The following is a 21887-nucleotide window of genomic DNA, read 5'->3' as shown; positions in this document are numbered from 1 at the left end:
ATGTTGCTTTCATTGCCGTAGCGAGGCTCGTATCCCACGTCTTCACAGCTCGGAGCCCCAACGCATAGTGCCAGCTCATCCTCTGGGATTTTCTTTCACGGCTCAAGTCACGAGCCTTTCTCTCACCAATCTCCTGCATCGATATGACTAGTGCGCGTGCCCTTGGGTGACTTTTTTTCGCCTCGTGCACAGTCGCCACGCTTCCACGTTCGGCATGCATTTCGTGCCTTTTACACATTACAGTCGGGAATTGATGCTCTAACATCACAAATCTAAAGGTGCCTCAACTGAATATGACAGGCACTGCATGAGTTGCAAGTACTTGAGAAAGCTCCTTGTATATTAGAGATACCAGAAGAAAAAGAAAGAGGAAACAAACTTAACTATGCAACAATGCCTAAGCTAAAACTGAAATATATGCCATTCTAAAAACAAGGGGAAGACTCTCAACTAGGTCATTGCACAATTAGAAATAGTCAACGGAGAAATTGAGGAAGCTGCACTCTTGAGAATAACACAGGACAACTGCTACCATTCTAATGGAAAAATACTATGTTGCAGTGTTTTAAAGTGGCAAGCTTCAAGTCCCTAAATGGGGCCGCAGCCCAGAGTGGATATTGAAGCGTCTCATCTTGGACATGAGCCTGCGACTTTATGAGCATGTGCATAGGAAGAAAATTCTTGTGTCGCCCAGTCGACATGCCTCAGAGTATTCATGGAGAAGTACGACATGTGCTTTGTTTTTACTAAATGTGTCTTCTCAGGCGATTCTAAGACTGCTGACTTGAAAATACACAAAACGTGTAGAAAGCTTCAGAGTTCAGTGAAAAAGTGGAAAAGTTGATGAATTTTTAGACCTTGATTTTCTCAATCCTGAGGCTGAAAAATGTGTTCCAGGTGATCATGGTCTTGTGATTATGTTTCAATCTTTGTCGGGTTCATGGCACCAAATCAATGAAATGTTTGTGTCTAGAGACAATATGAAAGTTCCACTGCTTTCTAAAATAATTTTGCAAGCAGTTGTCCTGGCAGAGAATGCTGGCCTCAGGGTAGACTCCACCATCGGAGGGAGCATCTTGAAACCGTGTCATGTGGAATCGATTTGGCATATCTGTTTCAACATCAGCTGTCAAGCATTCAGCACCTCATCTAACTGACATCGAAAAGTGACTTGTTTTTGGGTATGTTTTTTCACACCCAGTAAAATGCATCAGAAATGGCTTTTATCAAAAAATAGCTACAGAATGCCAGAAGAGCATGTTGCTTTTCGGCCAATTAGGACAGCCCACGACTTGGACAAGTATGCTACAATGTTGAAAGCTACACTGAAGATTACAGAAATGGCCATGAACCTCATTTTATCTTTTCAGCCTTAAGGTTACATGCAGGCTTCTTTTATGAAAAGAAACAATTTCAATGTCATGCTCACGTATAGAAGGCACTGATTTTCACAGAAAAGCTAATTGTCGTAATGACATCAAGAGTGCCTTCAGGGGTACTAAGAAGAAATTCTGAAGAGGAAAGGGAACTGTGAGGTGCTCCAGCATACTTAGACCGCTGGGAAGCGCACCAAACCTACCAAGGCAGGCATTTTGTGTTGTAGCGCTGCAGAAGTTCTAAGAGTAACTCTGGAAGGCACTTCAGAACTTTTAACATACCTGTCAGAGAAAGTGCAGTACAGTTGGGTCCATTTATAATGATGCTGCTTATAACACTGTATGAGATGTAGGAATCAACAACATTGGTGCCATCCACCATGTGTTTTGTGGTAAAATGAACTGGTTATTATAATGCTCTAGTGCCACAATATCAGATATAACGATTGAATTTAAACTAATAACCTAATCTCTCCAGCCAAGTTGTAGTCAAAAAATAAAACTTAAAGACTGTAATCTGAGCCGACGTTTTGGGACCGATTCGGTCCCTTTTTCAGGAGTGACTGCTCGACCCACTCTGAAGCTGCTTTTTTTTTCTTTGGTGGTGTCACCCTCTTCATCGTCCTACTTTCCGCCGCTGTTGTTGCTGCAGTGTTTTCTCAACTGGTTTTGTAGACCGTGCACGTATACACTGGGTAAGGTTCCAGTTGAGTAGTTGAAATCTCCACGCCTTGTTTGGATGTGCCAGGGCTCTAATAACTGTCTTGTTGTATGGCTACCTTTCATGTCGATGACCCGGATGTCATTGAAATTGATGCAGTGTTTCATCTTTTCGTCGTGTTCAGCGAGAGCGTTTCATGAGGCGTTGAAGCTACGCACACTGTTTCGGTGTTTTCGTATCCTTTAGGAGAATTTTTCGTCTCATTGGTGTAGGTGGCAGGACAGTCTGTGCATAAAATTTCATAGACCAGCCCAGGGAACCTTTCTTTCGGCAGTCGGTTCTTTGGTCGTGGCTGATTCGGCATGTATGGACCCGAGATGCGATAGGAATGTTTCGGATGGGCCTCGTTGTTAGGTCATCCTTTGCAGAAGGCAGGTGGGGGGCAGTTTCGCAATCACCAAGTCACTAGCGTACTGTATGAATAAAGCTTTTTGGGTATTCATTGTCTAGCAGGTCAGCGGCGATCGCTTTGCCTCCTTTTTTTCACTACTTTTTGAGCCAATGGCCCCTGCATGATTCAGGAGTGTCTTGACCACGGTGTTGAAAGTACAGGTAAAATGACAGAGTGCCACGGTCGTGCACTCGCTGTGCTCAACTTTGGTTCCTCCACTCCACTGCATCGCAAGATGGCAGGAGCAGTCACTGTTCAGAGACGTCGAGTAATACACGAGCATGGCTCATAGCAACAACATGAAGCCCCCTTTATTCTGAACTGCCCCCCTACTATATACCCCATATGGGATGGCGTGCGCATGCTCCCAGTGCCATCCATTAGAGGATCAACATAGCACTCAGTGTCCACTACATCTTTCCTCCCGAGATAGTTACATGTTCAACCTGCACAGTGGTTTCACAGCACGGCCAGAATGCGTACGCTTAAGTTCACCACACTGAGGTGCACTTGCTTGCACAGGTACAGTCTGCACTTCAGGCGAGGGAGGCATCTTCAGAAGCGGCACAGGTGATGCGCACGAAGTACTTCCGACGCTGAGGTCGAGGCTGATGCTCTTGGCGGACTTGATGGCAAGGTTTCATGCGTCGATGATGAAGCCGTTGCTGCTTGTCCTTGGGCATTTTGGTCACCTACAAACCGCACCAGATGGCAATGGTTCCTCTGGACAACACCACTTGGAGTCTCGACCACGTACGACTTTGGTCGCTGAGCTGGGCTGAGCACACGACCGCTGCAACCTAAATCCTTTATCCACACGTCCTCCCCCATACTGAAAGGAATCAGAGGAGTACCACTGTGACGACGATTGTAGTCCTTCGCCTGTTGCAACTTCGCTGCAGTATCCTGTGCTTGAAATTCCTCATGATTTGGTAAGGCCGGAAGAAGTCGTTCAGGCTGGACCGGTAGACGAGTCTCCTCCCCATGAGTAACTGAGCTGGAGAGACGCCCGGAACTCATGGTGTGTCTCGGTATGCGAGTAAAGCAAGGTACAAATCCGGGTTTTTCTTTACCAAATCTTTCACGGTATGCACCATGCGCTCTGCCTCTCCATTACTCTGAGGGTATTAAGGGCTACTAATCTCGTGGCGGAATCGATATGCCGTTGCAATATCTCAGCAAACTTTTTGGACAAAAATTGAGGTCTATTTGCCATCCGCACAACGTCTGGTATTCCAAAATGAGCAAAACAACTCTTGCCCGCAGCAACGACCGCTTTTGCTGACGAAGTTCCGAGTGTGACTACTTCTGGAAATCTGGAGTAGTAGTCGACGATAAGGACGTAGTCACGTCCTTCCAAGTGGAACAAGTCAATTCCCAGGCATTGCCATGGTTGTTCCGGTGTCAGCGTTGGTGTAAGTGGATCAGAACATGAGGCTTGGGTCTCAGCACACTTAGCACATTGAGCCTCAAGGTCCTCGATATGCTGGTTGCAATGTGGAAACCAAATGCACTCGCGGGCGCGCTCTTGACAGCGGTGGACACCTTGATGTCCTTCATGCAGCAGTGCGAGAATGTCCTTGCGTTGAGCTGACGAGATGACAATGCGGCGATCCAGTAAAAGTAACCCATCGTACACACTCATTCTTTCTCGCTCCTTCCAGTATGTTGCTAAATGGGCTGGAACTCTCTTCTTGGATGGCCTGCCTTTCTCACAATAGGTCATAGTAGAAGAACACTCGCTATCTTGAGCTTGAAGATGACGGATCTCGTCCAGCTGATTCGCCAGTTGTGGCGGTAGATTTTTGAGACTTGCAAGCTGCTGACTGCTTTGGAAGTTAGCGAGTCGCAGGTTGCTGTTGATAGTGTGTCGGCTGTGGCTAGCAGTTTTCCAGTAACATACTTGACGGAGAACTGATAGCACATCAGTTTGATCCGTATACATTGAAATCGAGGTGGCTAGAAGTCTACATCTTTGCTTGACAGGAGCTACAAGCGGAAGGTGATCGGATTTGACCTCAAAGCTGAGCCTACGTAGGTATTGGTTGAACCGGGTGACAGCCCATGTGACAGCTAAAGACTCCTTTTCCGTTTGACTGTAGCATCTTTCTGTTGTAGTGAGAGATCTGGAAGCATAGGCAACTGCACATCGAATTCCTGACGGTTGATCTTGGAGTAAGACGGCGCCAAGGCCATGGGAGCTTGCGTCAGCCGATACTATAGTTGGGTAATGGGGATTGTGCATAGCCATACATGTGTCGGAGCTGAGCAAAGACTTTATCTTCTTGAACACTTGCTCTTGGTCGTAACTCCAGCTCCACGTGTTGTTCTTGTTGAGGGGTGCAGGAATAGGTGCGGAGATCTCAGACAGGTTTGGAATGAATTGAGCCACATGGTTTATCATTTCAAGTAATTGGCGAACACCACTAACATCGATTGGTGGTTGGAGATCCATGATAGCCTTGACATTGTCTGGGTCTAGACTAATTCCTTGCTCGCTCATGACAACTCCTAAGAACTTGACAAAAGAGACTCGTAACTGACACTTTTTGTACTTTTGACGGTTCCTACCAAAGACGAGTATGTCATCTATCATGTTGATGACTCCAGTGATGCCTTTGAGCAGTCTCGACATGAAGCGTTGGAAATACTCGGGTGCTGTTGCAATGCTAAAGAAAAGACGCTTGTAGCAATAGCGGCCAAAAGGTGTGATGAATGTCGTCAGTTCTTCGCTCTCAGGAGTTAGTTTGATTTGGTGGAAGCTGGATCTTGCATCAAGCAATAGAAAAAATTTGTGCCCCACCAAGCTGGCCCAAGATGTCTTTAACTGTTGGCAGAATGTAGCGATGCCACTGGATAACCTTGTTAAGCTTCGTCAAGTCTACACAGAGCCTGTACTCGCCCGACAGCTTCGACCTGATGACGAGCTCTGAACACCATGCGGTAAGCTTGTCAATCTTGCGAATAACTCCTTGGGTTTTCATTTCATTCAATTTCTTCTTCACCTGCTCGAGCAGAGGCAGAGGTATTCGTCAAGGAACACAAATGAAAAGGGACGAGCATTTTGAGCGACGTGGATATGGTATTCTTCTTGCACTTCCCCAAGTCCTTGAAAAATTTTTACTTGGGTGACGGAGTGCCATCCACAGAGTCCAAAAACTGAACAATGCCCAAGTCTTCAATTGCCGGTGATCCTAGGAGGTGTGTCGTCTGGTTCTTGATAACATACAGTCTTTGCACAGACACCTTGTTACGCCACTGCAAGGTAGCAGTGAAAGATCCCAAAACGTGCAACCTTTGATTACCAGGACCAGATGCCTTGGCGTTCACTTTATTAAAAACAGTAGGTAATGCCGGAAAATAAGGTGAAACCACCGTTACTTCGGCTTTTGAGTCTATCTTGAAGTGTGCGAGGTGACCATTAAGGTGAATGTCGGCATTTCATGCCCGTTGCGTACAGAGAGCAAGTTCAACTGAGCCTAACAGCTCTTTCCGATGCTTGGCCCGGCAAACAGCAATAAAGTGACCTTGTTTCTTGCAGAAATTGCATGTGGCCTTGCGAGCTGGGCATTATTTTCGAGAGTGGTGACCATGGCCGCAGTAATCTCAAGTAGACTGAGTTGGCTGCACCGACTTGCTGCGACGCGATGACGCATTCTTCGTGCATTGCGCCGCGTCCGCGTTTAGGCTGCTGAAGGCTCTGATCTTGCTGGGATTTTCGCGCGATAGACGCTCTTTTTCTGCTTCTTCGTGAACACGCGCTTGGCACAACGCTTCCTCGGTTGTAAGTTTCGTATATCGGCACGATTGATTCGATAGCATCTCATTCCATAATCCAACGACAAACTTGTCTCGCACAAGGCGGTCTTCGATCTCGGCATTGTTGTACCCACAACGCTTGACAAGATTCCTAAGCGCAGTAAAAAATTCATCAACCGGCTCCCCATGTTGGTGTAATTGGCAGTGAAATTCGCGGCTCTCGTCACTCTCATTGACAGGGTGGGCAAAAGGCGAAGTGAGCTTAGCCTTGACTTCCGCGAATTGGCGGATTTCTGGAGCAGACAATCCTAGCGACGACAAGACACTATGTGCTTGGGAACCCACGCAGTATAAATGAGTTTGCACCTGCACCTCGTCAGTGGCTGAGTTGATTCTGTCCGTGAAGGCGTAATCTTCGTACCTCATTATCCATGTTGTCTATTCCCCAGGGCTGGTGAAGTTGAAACGCGACAAAGGGTGAAGTCCCGGCGTACCGACGTGAACGAGAGTGAGCTGGGAAGGTTTAGCGTCTGTGCCGGTTGTCTCGTCCATGAGCTGGGAAGGCCCGGCATCTGTACCGGTTGTCTCATTCATAACTCTGTGCTAGACGGCCACTTCTGACACCATGTTCAAGGACGCCGAGTAAAACACGGGCACGGCTTGCAGCGAAGGCGAACGTGCAGCGAAGGTAAACGAGCGCATCGAGGTACGTTCGGCACAAGTGCCGTCTGGCAGTTATTTTCAAAAATGAGGCTAATAGCAACAACAGGAAGTCTCCTTTATTTCGAACTGCCTCCCTGCTATATACCCCACATGAGGTGGCGCGCGAATGCTCCCAGCGCTATTCAATAGAGGATCAACATTGCACTCAGCATCCACTACAGTCACGTGGCTCACAGCTGTGCGAGTGGCGAGCGGGCGCCGTTCAGACCACAGTGTTGCTCAGACAAGGTAGTTGTCATCACGTTGCACTTTTGTTTTCGTTGTTTTTTTGTGTGTGTGTGTGCGTGCGATGAGAGTTCATGCTGTTCGTGTGAGCAAGTCGTGAAATGGGAAAGAAGTGTTTTGTGCCCCAGTGCAAATCTGGCTACAACACATGCACTGAACTACTTGTTAAAGAAATGCGACCTCGAATATGTGTTAAGTGCAAAGTTTATCGATGATGTTTTGGAAAAGTTTTTTGGTGTTTGGCCAAGCTGGAGCCCAGAATGACCATCTCTGCTTGCCGAGGTTTTCGCAATTTACAGCATGCTACTCGTTTACAGTCTCGTTAAGCCACCCAAGTATGGGAATCGCCAGTTAATTCCTAAAGAAGAGTGACGACTCCTTAGCTTGTGGGATTTAACATCAGCTTTCAAAGGGGATCTGCCCAGCCAGCCACGCTTGGATGAGCTTAAGAACATGCTTGATGGATTGGTGCAGGATGAGATTGAGTGTGACGTATTTAACTCAATGCCTGCATCAGACAGCGTTACCAACTGCATAATTGATTAGGTATGCAGGTTTCTTTGTCGAAAACTCCTAAAAAAACAAATTGTTCTAAGTGCAAGCTTTGACTGACTGGGACATCTGATATTTTAAGTGCTGCATCAGCTGTTGTAGCTTCCAAAGTGCATGCTATTGTTATTGCACCTGCAGATTGTAAAACCTTGCATTCATTTTTTGGTCTTGCTGGCTATTATACAAAGTTTATTCCACATTATGCTGATGTTGTTGAACCAATGCATTCCTTGTTACGGAAAGGGCAAACATTTGGTCTGAAGAAGCAAATTCGGCTCTCAAAAATATCAAAATACTAGCTGCAAACCCAGTCATTCAACTCTTTCACGAGAAGCTTCCAATAGTCATTACAACTGATGCATCCAACATAGGATTAGGTGTCGTGTTTCAACAACTTAAAGGTGACCATTTAATTACAATTGCTTTTGCTTTGAGAACTTTGTCTCCTGCTGAACGCAGATACTCTGCTGGGGAGCGTGAAGCCCTAGCCTGCCTCTTTGCTTGTGAGAAATGGCATGTGTACTTATGGGGTAGACATTTTACATTACGCACTGATTATCAAGCTCTTGTTACATTACTTTCTGCTGGATCAGAGGGTCCACACCCATTACGCATTAGACGCTGGTGTACCAGACTATTATACTACAACTTCACTGTACAGTACTGCAATGGTTCACATAACGTTGTGGCGGATGCACTTTCTCGTTTATCTTTACAGCTTCCAGTCTGTCCAGAACTGGAAGAAGAAATAATTTCTCTGATTACACCTTGCATAAATAAAGCTGACCTACAGGCAGCAACTGCTGAAGATGCTACATTGCAACATGGGCTTGAAATTCATTCCCAAGGGCTGGCCAGATAAGAAATCTCTGCCACCAGAACTACTGCCCTACTTTGCAGTCATATTTGAGCTGTCTTGTGTAGAAAACTTAGTTCTCTGCGTCGATAAAGTCATCATTCCTACGTTGATGTGCGACAGACTTGTGCAATTGGCTCATGAAAGCCACCCAGGCTTTGTCAGGACAAAACAACGGCTTAGAGAAAGATACTGGTGGCCTGGCCTGGATAGTCAAGTTAAACGTGCAGTTTGCAACTGCATTTTATGTAAAACAACTGATAAATCTGCTGAACCTATTTTTGCACCCCTCCAGCCTGTCCAGTGGCCAAGCAAACTATGGGAAAAGCTAGGCACTAACATTGTTGGTCCACTCGAACGTGCTCCATACGACTGCAGATTTGCCATTACTCCAACTGGCCAGAAGTTTGTTTTACTCATGCAGTCACTTTTGAAGCGTTAATTACATTCTTGACAACACTTTTCAATAAGGAAGGCTTGCTTGAGGCAATTGTTACGGACAACGGTCCTCACTTCAAGTCGCAACTATTTGAAACTTTCCCCTCAGAGAGAGACATTCAGCATCTTTGCTCATCGAACTACTATTCACAAGGCAACGGCCAAGTGGAATGCTTCAACATAGTTTTGAAAGAGTGACTTCAGCTCGCTCGAATTGAAGGCCATCCACTGAAACATGCGGCTACAGAGTTCTTAGGCACGTATCACTTTACACCTCAATCTACTACAGGCTTTTCACCTGCACAACTTTTGCATAATCGCCCACTGCGTTCTGGAATCGACATTGCAGGGTTAGACCCAAAGTCTTCTGCACCTTTGCCAACGTTGGGTCCTGTGAGAATGCGAGCATTCGATAAGCAACAGGCAACTAAGCAACGCATTCATTCAAAGCGTGGAACAAAGCTTCCTAAGTTACAAGTGGGCCACAGGGTTAAAGTTCGTCTTTCGGGCAAGCAGAATAAATTAAGTACAAGGGTCCATACACAACTATTAGTCAACTTGGATTGAATTCATTCCGCATGAGTCATAGCAATGTATGGAATGCTTCAAAGCTTGTTCTGGTTCATGCAGAGCAAAACTCAACTTCCCAGTTGAATTCACTTCCTCTGCCTGACTCATTCAAGAGAATTACTTCCCACCTCCATGTTCTTCTGCAACGCCCCAGTTAGTGACTCTTCCACAAACCACCTTACAGGCCCCTTCACACGAAACGGCTTATGTGCCCAGCCCCAGTGCAGATTTTTTCGAAGAGGGAAATACGTCTTAGGTTTGGGTGTGTCATGTGTCGCATATTCAGGACCCGAGCCCTACACCAAGAATGTCCATGTTTCTTTCTTTCTACCGCTCGGGCCCCCATTTTTCTTCTTTCTTCTCTTTTATGTTCTTCCTCCATGATGCCACTCGTACGCAATCATTGGCAGCATATTCCCAAGTGGCCAACACGATCACTAGGCTGCCTCGCTAGTCTAGATCCTTTGTCTCGCTGACTTGCCTTCAGAATATATGCTAACTGAACCAGTCGCTTCTGTTGCCTTTCCAGAAGCTAGTCACCCTAAAGCATGCGCGCAATATCATTCTCTCCTGGGTGCACTGACTATTGTAGCCCTGAACGTGTGCTACTGTCAACACAGGAACACACTTCACAGCTCCCAACAGTGAGGTCTTTGGCGTTCAGGCTGTAGCACAAATGACCGTCTCGATGCGTTTCCTGTCAAGTGGGTGATCCAGTCTGGCCACTCTTCCCACCAAAAATCTCCCCCGAACTTCCACTGGACGACTGGTTGGCTCTGGAAGACGAGCAGCAACTGCATAACATCAGCGTTGAGCTTTGAACCATTCATCAGGGCATCGTTGTGGAAGGGAGGACCTAGCATGTGTGCTGAGGCATCAGACACAGCACGAAGCCTTGGTGTGACAGCATTTTCGTCAATGACTGCATTATGAGGCGTTTGATAGCCATCGTCTTGTGCCCGTGGTACTTTCAATCGCCTTGTCTGTTTTTTGCTAATTGCCGCTGTGATTGCCCCCGCCACGGTGCCTATACTGTTCAGAACGTTTCTTGAACCAATTGCACTTGTGGATAGCCTCCTCCCAATCTTCAATGATCGCTGCCTGAATGTCTGCCCGAAACTTGTGGTTTTAGCAGCACCTTGTAGCAGCCGTCAAACTTGATGATGTCCTGTTCGGATGCCTCAAGTTCTGATGAAGCCTTGCTCCTTTCCTTAGCGGGCACCTTGACCCGCATGACGTCGAGATGCTGCATTGCAGAAAGATCGCAGTCAGGAACAAGCTTCTTGCTACAGTGCAGGAATAGAGTGCTCGTGGATGCTGAACTTTTCTTGTGTCTCATGGTGCCCTGAACGGTCCAGCCAAACTTAGTTTCTATGGCCATCAGGTTGCTTGTTAAATGATCAAACCTTCCAGTCGCGAACTTTCAGTACACATCAGAACTAAGTAAGACGTTTACTTTCTATGAGTGCCAGGTGTCGGGATGAAAGTTTTCTGCAGCATCATAGTTCTTGTCGCACAAAAGCTGCAAAACATCAGTACTGAGTGGCGGCTTTGTAACTGCACACACTTCGGGCACCTCCGAGGCGTTCACGGTTATCGCTAAGTCCCTACGTAGGCCTAGTAGAGTCAAAGCTACCCGTCAACTGCATGTTACTTCACAAAGCTTCGAGTGGCTGAATGTAACCAATGAAAATTCTTCGGTTCCGATAACCGGGCATCTGAGGTCCTTTGAGACATCCACTCTGATGAATGTGCGCTGGCTGCCGCTGTCAAGAAAAATGTGCACGAGACGCTCTTGGGACCTGCACTTGATCCAGACTCATCCTGTTTGAAGAAGAATGGCGTTGATTCCGCTCAGGGCGCCTGGGGCCAATGTCAGTGAAGGCGTGTTAGTGCCTCGTCCGGCGATGCACGGGTCGTCTTGTTTCACTGTCGTCGCGTTTGTACGGGTTGGGGCTGCCGGTGTGAACAATTCACAGAGCATAGTGAGGTGTCGTCGGTTGCACTTACTACAGGTGATGTTGCGTGCTCGTCGGTAAAAACACGCTATGTAGTCTTGCAAGCCGCAACGGTAGCAGCAGCGAGCTGTGCACAACCGAGCCCGTTTTTTTTTTCAGCCGAAAGTTGAACATTGCAGTCCGCGATGTTGTGCTGACAACTTCGACATAAAGGGCACACCTCTTCCGTAACTGTAACAAATTCTGCAGCAAGTGTGAACGCGGCATATGTCCCATCGATGCCAACAGAGGTTCGATTTCTTCAGGCAGTCATCGCGAGAAACCAGACAGCATTTGTCTTGGCCTGCATTTCTCTCGAACCTCAATCTAAAAGGGGAAAAAATTGAGTTATTTGGTAGCTTGGCGAATTCTCTGTTCAGGTATTGCGATGCTGGACGTATTTTGCGGCGCTTCCTGCACCTTCTGGCGGTAGACAATGGCGAGATCGACCGGCAGACACTTCATCAGGACGCAGTTGAGGGCCACGTTGTACTAGTCCGGAGGGATGCCTGAACTGGTCACGCAGAGACTTCATAGTTGACCTTATCAACTATGAAGCAGGCAAAGTTTCTTCACGTCTGCCGACGACTTGACTGGCGCTATGGCAAGCAGGTGGTCAACGTGCTCGTTGACAAGCAAGTCGCGTTGACCAGATCGCTCAGTCAAGGTCTTGATTCCGATCTTGTAATTATCTTTGGTTAGTCGGATACCCTCGATTGCTCTCTTTGCTGCACCCATCGAAATAGGGCTGAAGGTACTTGAACTTCTCGATCTGTAAAAGGTCTTCATTTGGGGTGAATCGTGGCGCTGAAATGGTTCCAGAAGGACTGCCAATCACGAAGTGCGTTGGAAAATGTTGGAATCTGTAGTTCCGGCAGGACCACCGTGCGATGACGCGGCATCATGCCTTGACTGGAAATCGCATTGGCTACTCAAGAAGAGTCGGTGGCCTGGCTCTGGGCTGCTTTGCTGGCACCACCGGTGTCAGCGTTGAGTGATGTAGCCATCGACCTCGCAGCACTCTTACTGTCGCCTTGTTTGCAGCCTCTCGGAAGAAGAAACACGCTTAGGATACAGCGTAAGAGACCTTTCGGTCGTACTCTTCTGCGACCTCAAGCTGTTCCTCGTAGTCGTCGCCATCAGTCACATCGAAGATTTCTTTGTTTAAGGTGACAAGTTCAGCGTTCTTCTTAGTGAGGTAGGCAACGTGGGAGTTGACCTATCTGGCATCGGGAACGGAGGCTTATAGCTCGTCGGTCAGGGGCGTGATTGTTTGTGTGACGCTGGCCCTGACAACGCCACGGTTCTTGCGCAGCTGCTACAACGACGCCATCGGAAGTAGAATGCTTGGAAGGGCGTGACCTAGGGTTTTTGGTACCAGAAAGATGTCACGTATTTCAAGACCCGAGCCCTACACCAAGAACATCCATGTTTCTTTCTATCGCTTGTGCCTTCTCTTTTATGTTCTTCCTCCATGATGCCGCTCGTACGCAATCATCGGCAACATCATGTACGGACACTCCAGAATCACTACCGCTCTCCGACGATGAGCATGTAGGTGAGCCACAAGGCTCAGAGTCTTCTGAGATGAATAAGGCTCCATCGGTGAATGCTTCACCTCATTCTCCTGCATGCCGACATCCCAAGCAACGCTGTAAAAACCGGGGCATTACAAGGATTATGTTCCTTGAGCATACTCCTACATTCCTTGTGACAACTACTGTGTAATGTTTTATTTTACAATGTTCTGCAAGATATTTTCAAATGTTATGCTAAATTGTCATCTATACCAAAGATCTATTGCATTTTACTAGTCCATCTTACGCATGTTACTATATGTCAGTTTCAGTGCTTGCCGCTGTATAATGTTCGAAACAACTGTGATTGCATACTGTGGCGCTAGTCCGGTATTACTCATCTACGTCCTCCAATACAAGTACGCAAAAGTTAACGCCACCTTTCCTTACTAGGGGGAGATTATGTGTTGTCGGACATTTAATGACCCTCCAATCAGTTTCAGTTTCGATGGGATGTGTCGCATGACGCCACATAATGGCTATATTGGTAACCATTGTTACACACCAATGCGCGCTTTCTGAATAAACAGTCTCCTCCCGGTTCTCAGCATAGCGTGTTCTTTTTTACAGCGCTCCGGCACGAACGTGCTCAGTGTCTCCTTCAGACGGTGCCCCGGCGGCGATACAACTGGAAGGATGACTAGAAGAGAGAAAGGGGAGTGAGCATAGGATAGAGGAAGAGCACGCATGCACAGTAAGGGCTGTCGGGCCGTAGGCCCTCATCTGCACCACGCACGTTGAAAGCAGGGCAAGAACAAACGCGCATCGGCCATGTGTGTAATGACCGTCAGCGTTGCGAAAGCCACAGGGGGCGAAAAATGGCTAGCGGATAAGAAGTGAGGAGAGACGGACTCGTGGGCTTTTGGGGGCCAGGGCGACGAGATGCGGTGCTGCAGAGCAGAGGCCATGTTGGTTTGGGGCGTCAGCTAAGGCGAGTGGATGGCTCGTATTCTACTGCGAGTTGGGTGCTAGTTTGCTTTCTGCTGTTATGTTTCGCCCAGTATGTTCCATTGACCGCTAGTCTGCGGTGATGGTTCGTTCTGGACTTTTGGTCCTCCTATGTGCGTTAGTACTATGTTATGCCAGTCTGGCTGGCTGGTTGTGATTCTTTTGAGGCGTGAATTAAAAGTGGTTCTTGTTCCCAACGTTGCTGGCTTGTGTCCTGTGAATTTCTGCCCACTGATCCCCCCGCCTGAGCGGAGGCGTGGCCTTTAGAGTGGTCACGCGGCACACCACATTGAGCTTGGCCATAAGAAGCTTCGCATCTTAAAACTGTCAGACTGGGAAAAATTGTGAAAAATTTCGAACTGATCTAACACTGGCAGTACTTCAGAACATCTTAGTCTTCCTAAAGTAGTCGATGACTTCCTGCTGTCCTGCTCGCCTAACCGCAAGTTGACTACACCGTATCACCCACAAATGATTAACCTCACCGAATGGCTGCACTGTAACCTGGCAAATATGCTTATATGCTTGCAATGTATGTCTCGGAGAACCATTGAGGTGGGGACATCAACCTACCTTCATGGCCTTTGCATATAACTCTTTGCTTGAAGACACAGCAGGTATTTTGCCTTTTTTTCATTCTGCATTCTAGTTTTGACTCTATCACTGCCTATGCTCGTGATGCGCTGGCTCATTCTGACATCGCCCGCCTAGGCGTTTGGGATCACTTATTTGAATCAAAAGCTGATGAAAAGTTATTCATGATCCCCGACACCGCGAGGTGAAGTAGCCACCGGAGTTATTGGTCTTGCTGTGGTTACCATCTTGATGTGTTGATCCATGTGAAAAACTGATGTCCCAATACGTTGGCCCTTACCGTGCATTATGAATGGTCACTGACGTGACCTATGAAATATCTCCACTTTATCCTATGTCACTCACCACCTGAACCTTAAGTTTATGTCTCGGGACCTAAATTGTATTACTCACCCCCGAGAAGTAATCGCACCGGGAAAGTGCTTTTGCCACCGGCTGGTATTGTCACGAACGAATACAGCAGAGGAAGAGGAGAATAAAGTGGGATGCACTTGAACTGCAGCAGTGTTGTACGTTATCTAATTGTTAAATATATGCTGTGTACTGTGGTGGATCCAGAATGATGGCGGTAGGGGCGATCACCCCTCCCCCCAAACTCTCTGTCAGCACTCCCTCTATTCAGTGCTCACAGTCCACCTCCTATCGTCAATTAGGACATATGAGTGAAAGCACTGTGAGAAAAAATAACGATATGCTGTGAAAGGGTTTTTCTGTTAGTAAAAGTCATGACCACACCTTCCTCTCCAGTGTCACATTAGATATGAGTGGCTGAATCTGCCTCTGACTGTGTATAAAGTTTGTACCCCATGACAGTATTGTGTCTAACAAAGAAAACGAGCCCTTAAATTTACCTGTCTATACGCCGCACTTCATCATCACATATCACGCGTCTTCATTTTCTTCTTGGAGTGGCGAGTTGTGCTGGCAAACAGTTCTCTGCATGTGGCTGCCTTGGATAATCAAGGAGAACGAGAATACCTCCTGAATGTCAGTGATAAACAAGCTAAGGGCAGCGCCACTAGAGATGAAAATCAACTTCCATTGCCAGAGTACTTATAAAGATAAAAACAAGTTTTGAACTTTGAGAACACACGTCGAAACCAAAACCACAAAAGGGCCTAGCCCACCGGCAATCAGTTGTTTATCTCTGCAAGAAGGTAGCACTCAAAATTTTAACATGTCTTCTAAATCGTTGGAGGCAGCAGCACTTCCTAGTAGGCATGTATCGTCATTACAGCATGAAATTGCTAGTGGGGGTGTCGAAGGCAAAAGCACTGCGGGACAGAAAACTGCTGCTGTACATGTGTTGCACGTACCTCACATCTGGGAACAAGAAGACCGAGAACCGCCGTGTTTCTCAACATATGCAGCTGCCTGGAAGTGTAGTCGGGAGCTTTGCAGGGGTGAGATCTGGTTGTTGGTCGCGCTACCGGCTTCACCATGACTATTTGCACTGTTTTTTGGATGCAGAATAATACCCGACGCAGTGGTCTTGTATGTAAGGCTGCTGACCTGCAGGTCACAGGATCAAATACCGGCCACAGTGGCTGCACTTTTGGTGGAGGGGAAAATGCCTGAGCCTCGTGTACTTAGATTCAGGTACATGTCGAAAAACCCCAGGTGGTCAAAATTTCCGGTGCCTTCCACTATTACAATTCTCATAATTACGTGGTGGTTTTAGGATGTCAAACCTCAACAATTATTATTATAGATGCAGAGCAAAAAGTGGAATTTCTGCTTCTAAAATCAAGGCAAAGCCGCACATTAGAATGTTTAGTTTGCCCATGGTTATTACAAATCGAAGCGTGTGAACAAGGATGTTGTCCGAAAAGCACTGTATCGCTTGATTGATACACATTAACAAAGGAAACCTGAAAAAAGAGAAACTTGTCTGTGCAGTCATCACTTCATTACAGGTAGGGGTACGTATTTTCGAGTTATGTTTGGGTTTGCCACATTTACTTACGTGATCATGTTGCTTTCTCCAGAATGTCACCTAGCTTCACAGCCATCTACAGCCGACTTTTCCTCCTTAAATAAGCGCATCTCGTGTTAAATGCGGTTAACAGTGCAACATATGGTGAACATGTTTTTATTTTACAGGACAACCCACGAATTTAATGGACAACGTAAACCTCGACTGGGCTCTGAGCCTACTGTTAGGCTACGGCCGTAATGACTTGACTAATGCCACAGCATCAGTGCGTTTTCACAGCCCTAAAAAGCGCCGCACGAACACTCTAGATGTAGTCGCAGCGGGCACGCTGTCCACGCTGAACATCAATCCGCTGTCCAGCAGATTGATGTTCCCAGTGGCATTCTTGCTCATGCGCAGTTCGTAAGGGTCTATGCCATCGCACATTTCAATTTTCGCACAGCAATGTACATGTGTTGGTCCCACAAGCTCTTCGAAGTACAACTTGCAAAGAGCATGCATGTGTTCGTCGCCATATCGCACGAATGATGCTGACCATCTGTCGTGGTCGTAAGCTGCACGTGCAGCCTGACTATAGTGCCAAGAAAGTACTTACTAGTGTGCCGACCGCCAAGCTTTTCCAATAGGAGACGGTGGCACTGCGGATGATGCCTTCCTCTAGAGGCCACTCGCACAGCCGCAACTCATGTGCCGGCGCCCCTGCCGCACCCAAGCAGAGGTCGAAAGAGCGTCGCTGATTCACTCATTTGCCGCCCGCTTCAACGCAGCTAATGTGCCGCCGGCACGTGCATTGCGGCTTGACGGGGAGCGCATGGAAGGGCCCTTAAAAACCATGCTATTCCTGCGGCGAGGCGCACCAAGAGTGTGCGTTGCATGCTGGTTGCATGCGCCTCACTTGCACTTTGGATGCACTTCAGATGTGCTTTTGTAAAGTCAGTGGGTTGCTGTCTTGTTGTGGGGCATTTTTGCTGTTGAGCACGTAGTGCATGCCTCTGCAAGTCATTGCTGTGTTTTTTTTTCTGTGCGCGTTGTTCACCCTTGTGTCTCTTCACAAAACCGGGATGTTGTCGCAGTAAAGGAGGTGTGAAGGCAGCACCTGTTTTTTTCTATATTGTGGGAGTGAATACCGCTCTAACAATGAGCGGGATGATTATTCAGCACACTTAGCTGATTGGGGAAGAACATAAAGCGAAAGGATCGAAGACTAACTCTGGTGGTTGTTGTTTGTGAGAAACATTTTAGTGGTTGCCACATTGAGCACTCGTTGAAAATTACAGTCGATGTTGTCAATGAAATTCCCCGTAAAAAACTTGAACAGAAAATTTTCATCATTTATTTTTATTTGCAACTTTTGATTTTTTTTTTCACGACCAAGATGATTTCTCGCTGAAACAAGTGTCATTAACACTGGCATTTCTTGGAAATGTGCTCTTTAATGCTATCTCGTTAATATGCGTTATTTTTATGCACCATTCGACCATGTCTGCATGTGTACTAGGTGTTTCAAGAAATGTGACCAAAATTCTCAAAAATTAAGAAAATTCGATATATGCTGGAGCACTTGGAGCATTATTTATCAAAAACAAATGATTTACTTAAAGATTTCAGCTAGCGTTAACATCATGAAAGAATCGAAGTTCTTCATGCCTAGAACTCTTTTGAGTAATAGAAACATTGGCTTCTAGGAAATGTTCTGGCACAATCAAATGAACCAAGCGCCGCGATTTTCACTGCTGAATTTTGTTCAGATTCATTAGCGTTGACCTTCTTCCTCGAAAACCATGCGTATTCATTTATTTATTCGTAATTTTTTTTATCGAACACTCGATATCAGGTGCTGTATTAATGATAACGGGGCGTACATACCTTCGTAAGTGCAACGAAAAAAGATTGCTTTTATTACGCTTCCCCTTTACTACAAGAAAGCGGGATGCCGTAAACAACGCAAAAGATGCAGGGAACAAAAACAGTTTAATGCTTCTTATTACAACCTTTGGATTTTCCGTCGTGGTCATGAAGGCCACATAGGCTGGCCAGCTTCTCGGGAGCCGAAAAGACAACCCTAACTTCAGAGCGCTTACCGAATTTATTTACGTTGTGCGATATCTTGTGATAGTATGGTATAACAACTAGGTGCTTCGGTTTCTCAATATCATTACGTGCTGTACATCCTGGGTTGCGAAGCAAACGACGCAAGCCTTTTGCAACTGAAGTTTGAACGTGCAGAAGATAACCTGCTTTCGACAATCGGTCTGACTGATTAGGAAAACTGTTGGCGATTTCGTGCTCACAAGATTTGCCTAATGCATGACGAAAACAATGACTGATAATGCCTCTTTTCACTAGTTTGGAGTGAGCTGATTGGCAAGGAAGGACTGGTTTGTTCACATGTGGCTGGTATGCCCAACAAATACGGTTAGGATGAAAGGTGAAGAGGACATTGAGGAATTTTATGGCATTGCTCTCAGGCAGTGTGCATGGGAGAGTCAGAAGTATGCGACATTATTTTTGGCAATTCTGCCTCGTTCACTACCGTGCCATAAGTTAGCAAAACAAGATAGTTATCGACATACCCGAACATTTTTTTTCTGTTCAAATTATCGAGATGTAGTTTAATCGATATGTCAATTTTACTAAAAAATATGTCGCTTAAGACGGGTGCTGCGCACGACCCGATACAGATTCCGTCCTTTTGATTAAAAGGCTTGTCATCCCACAAATAGTAGATTGACTTGGGAACACACACTTAGTTTGAAATCAAACAGAGCCAAACAAATCTATGCACTCATCAACTGCAGGAAGCAACTGATTATGGGGAATGGAATAATTGTCATGAGTATATGACAAAATATGAAGAAGAGGACGACGAAAAGATGCATGTTTGATTTGAAAGACGCTTATTAAATTCGACAGGACAGTAACTGTATTGGTCACAATCGATGTGCTTGATGACCGGTTGACTCCGCAGTAGTGTGGCAGACCTGCGCGAAATGTCCACGACGTCCGCGCCGCGAACACGTCCGGCTCCTAGCAGGGCAAGCGGTGGAGTTGGCCTAATGCCACGTCGAGCCGCAGAGGTAACAGGCACCCACGCGAGCCAGCGACGAAGCTGGAGAGGTGTCCGCAGCAGCGGAGGGCGAGAAGGTGCACGAAGGAGAAGTCCCACCGGCGCCATCTTGACACGAAGCTTGGGGAGGTCGGCCACCCTTTGACCTGCCATCTTGAATAGCTCGGTGAGCTGAGCCGCCATCTTGAATCGGATGCGACGACACTTCATCGACTTGTGGTTTCGATAACTATAGCAACGCGCAATCGACAACCTCCTCCTCCCTCGCTACGTCGAGCGCCTTGTGTACAGACAGACAATCCTTGCCCATCTTGAAAAAAATACTTTGTATGTGCTGCAACGCGATGCCAGAGACAATCTGGACAAAAGCGAGGATATCGCCCGCCGCACCGAATTCACAAAGCTTGGCTACTCGGCGTACTTCATGTATAAATTCTACCGCCGACTGGTCTTGGCCCTGACGCAAGGCTTTGAATTGACCGCGCGGACACACCGCGCCCGGTTGAGGGTCAAAGATTTCATTCAGCAGCACAAGGGCTACATTGTACACGTTCGTACACGTCATCTCCTTAGTTGACCGGTCGGCTTCCGGCTCCTTTTCGGTGGCACGCAGGTAGGTGTCCAGACCCTCGACGCCCAAGGCATTCAGGAGCAGTGCCTTCTTGTGCTCCGGTGTAGCGTCCCTGGCAGCGGCGTCGATGTAAACCTTTAACACAGGATGCCACTGCCTCCATGGAATAGGCGGTACACCGGGGCACTGAAGGAACGAAGGCGGAGGGATAGCCACGTCCATGCTTGCCAAAGAGAGCGTTGAGACGGAAGTTCAGGAGAGACGCGCTCGTAGGAAGGCCTCGTGACCGGACTAGCACGGAAAGTGTAGAAAAGTAGAATAGATGCAGGAAATACAGTAACGGTGGGACAGCTTGCATGGGTGCTGAGGCGACAGCACGAGGAAGAAGGCTGGAAGCCCACCTTGAAGCCCGATGCACGTAAATTGAAGATTCTCGTCGCCAAAATGTAGTATTGTGTGGTGGATGCGCCGCACGGAAAACACAAGGCACGGCACTGAAGTGTTGGTCGACAAGAAGTATGCAGCATCGGTAGCCAAGCAGGATCTCCTTTATTATGTACAATGCTGCATATGCACAGGGTAGTGCCCCCTGAGGGCGAAAACACTTGTTATGAAAGCGAATCTGGCAGCTACGAAAACGAAAACGAAACACCACACTTTGGTCGGCGAGGCGCCGAAATTGACGAAGCTGCCGCATGGCCACTGTATCTTTGAGATCAAAATGAAGGGCAGACAAGTATTGTTTATGTAGACGTGCTTATCTATACCTTCTGTCTCGGGCTTGTTGGTGCATTGTGATAGTGCACCAACAAGCCCAAATTTCGACAGGTTATCGTCTGCAGGTTATCTTCTGCTCGTTCAAACTTCAGTTACAAAAGGCTTGCTTTGTACGCTGCACAAACCAGGATGTAGAGCGCGTCATGATGCCGAAAAACTAAAGCACCTAGTCCTTTTACCATACTATCACGACATATTCCATAACATTAAAAAAATTAGCTAGGCGCTCTAAAATTAGGGTTGTATTTTTGGCTCCCAAGAAGTTGGACAGCCTATGTGGCCTTCATGACCTTGACAGAAAGCAGAAAAGTTGTAATAAGAAGCACCAAACTGTTTTTGTTCCCTGCATCATTTGCATTGTTTACCGCATCTCATTTCTTGTTGTAAAGGGTATATTGGACAGATGGGCTGTTGCCCTAATGATAGATTAGGAGAACATTGTATTAATGTGAAAAATGGGCAAAGGAGCTGACTGGCCATTCACTGTAAATCCTGCTGCTGTACACCGATATTCAATGTAAGCACAGTTTTTAGGAGAATGTTGATAAGCTTACTAGAGAGATTATTGAGGCTGAGGCTTTTGCATCACTGAGGCCTAAGTGTGCCAGCACTCGTTTATTCTCCGTGACAAGGAATGGTATTTTGTGAAAAATTAATTTTTGTGCGCATCATACATGTCATTTGATGTTATTCTTGTGAAATAGGCGAGCGTTGCGGTGATAATAAACTTTATGTTGGAAGTTAGCGCCTGTGTAGTGTGTCCTTTTCTTGTGTCCTTTTTCTTAGCACCACTTTGTCATCGTATTCTA

At 46.8% G+C, this 21887-nt stretch overlaps 1 protein-coding gene across 1 annotated transcript in view; it reads left to right on the top strand.

Moving 5' to 3' along the window:
* The window catches only part of pyd (zonula occludens-like protein polychaetoid), a gene marked incomplete at its 5' end in the record, with an annotated part of 754603 nt that overhangs the window by 280419 nt on the left and 452297 nt on the right, over positions 1 to 21887 (top strand). The gene's annotated exons all lie outside the window — the stretch shown is intronic.

Source organism: Rhipicephalus microplus, chromosome 4 (assembly GCF_043290135.1).
Source record: "Rhipicephalus microplus isolate Deutch F79 chromosome 4, USDA_Rmic, whole genome shotgun sequence".
In the NCBI taxonomy this organism is placed as follows: Eukaryota; Metazoa; Arthropoda; class Arachnida; order Ixodida; family Ixodidae; genus Rhipicephalus; species Rhipicephalus microplus.
The sequence above is the reverse complement of the archived record's forward strand: the minus strand, read 5'-3'. Positions and strand labels throughout refer to the sequence as shown.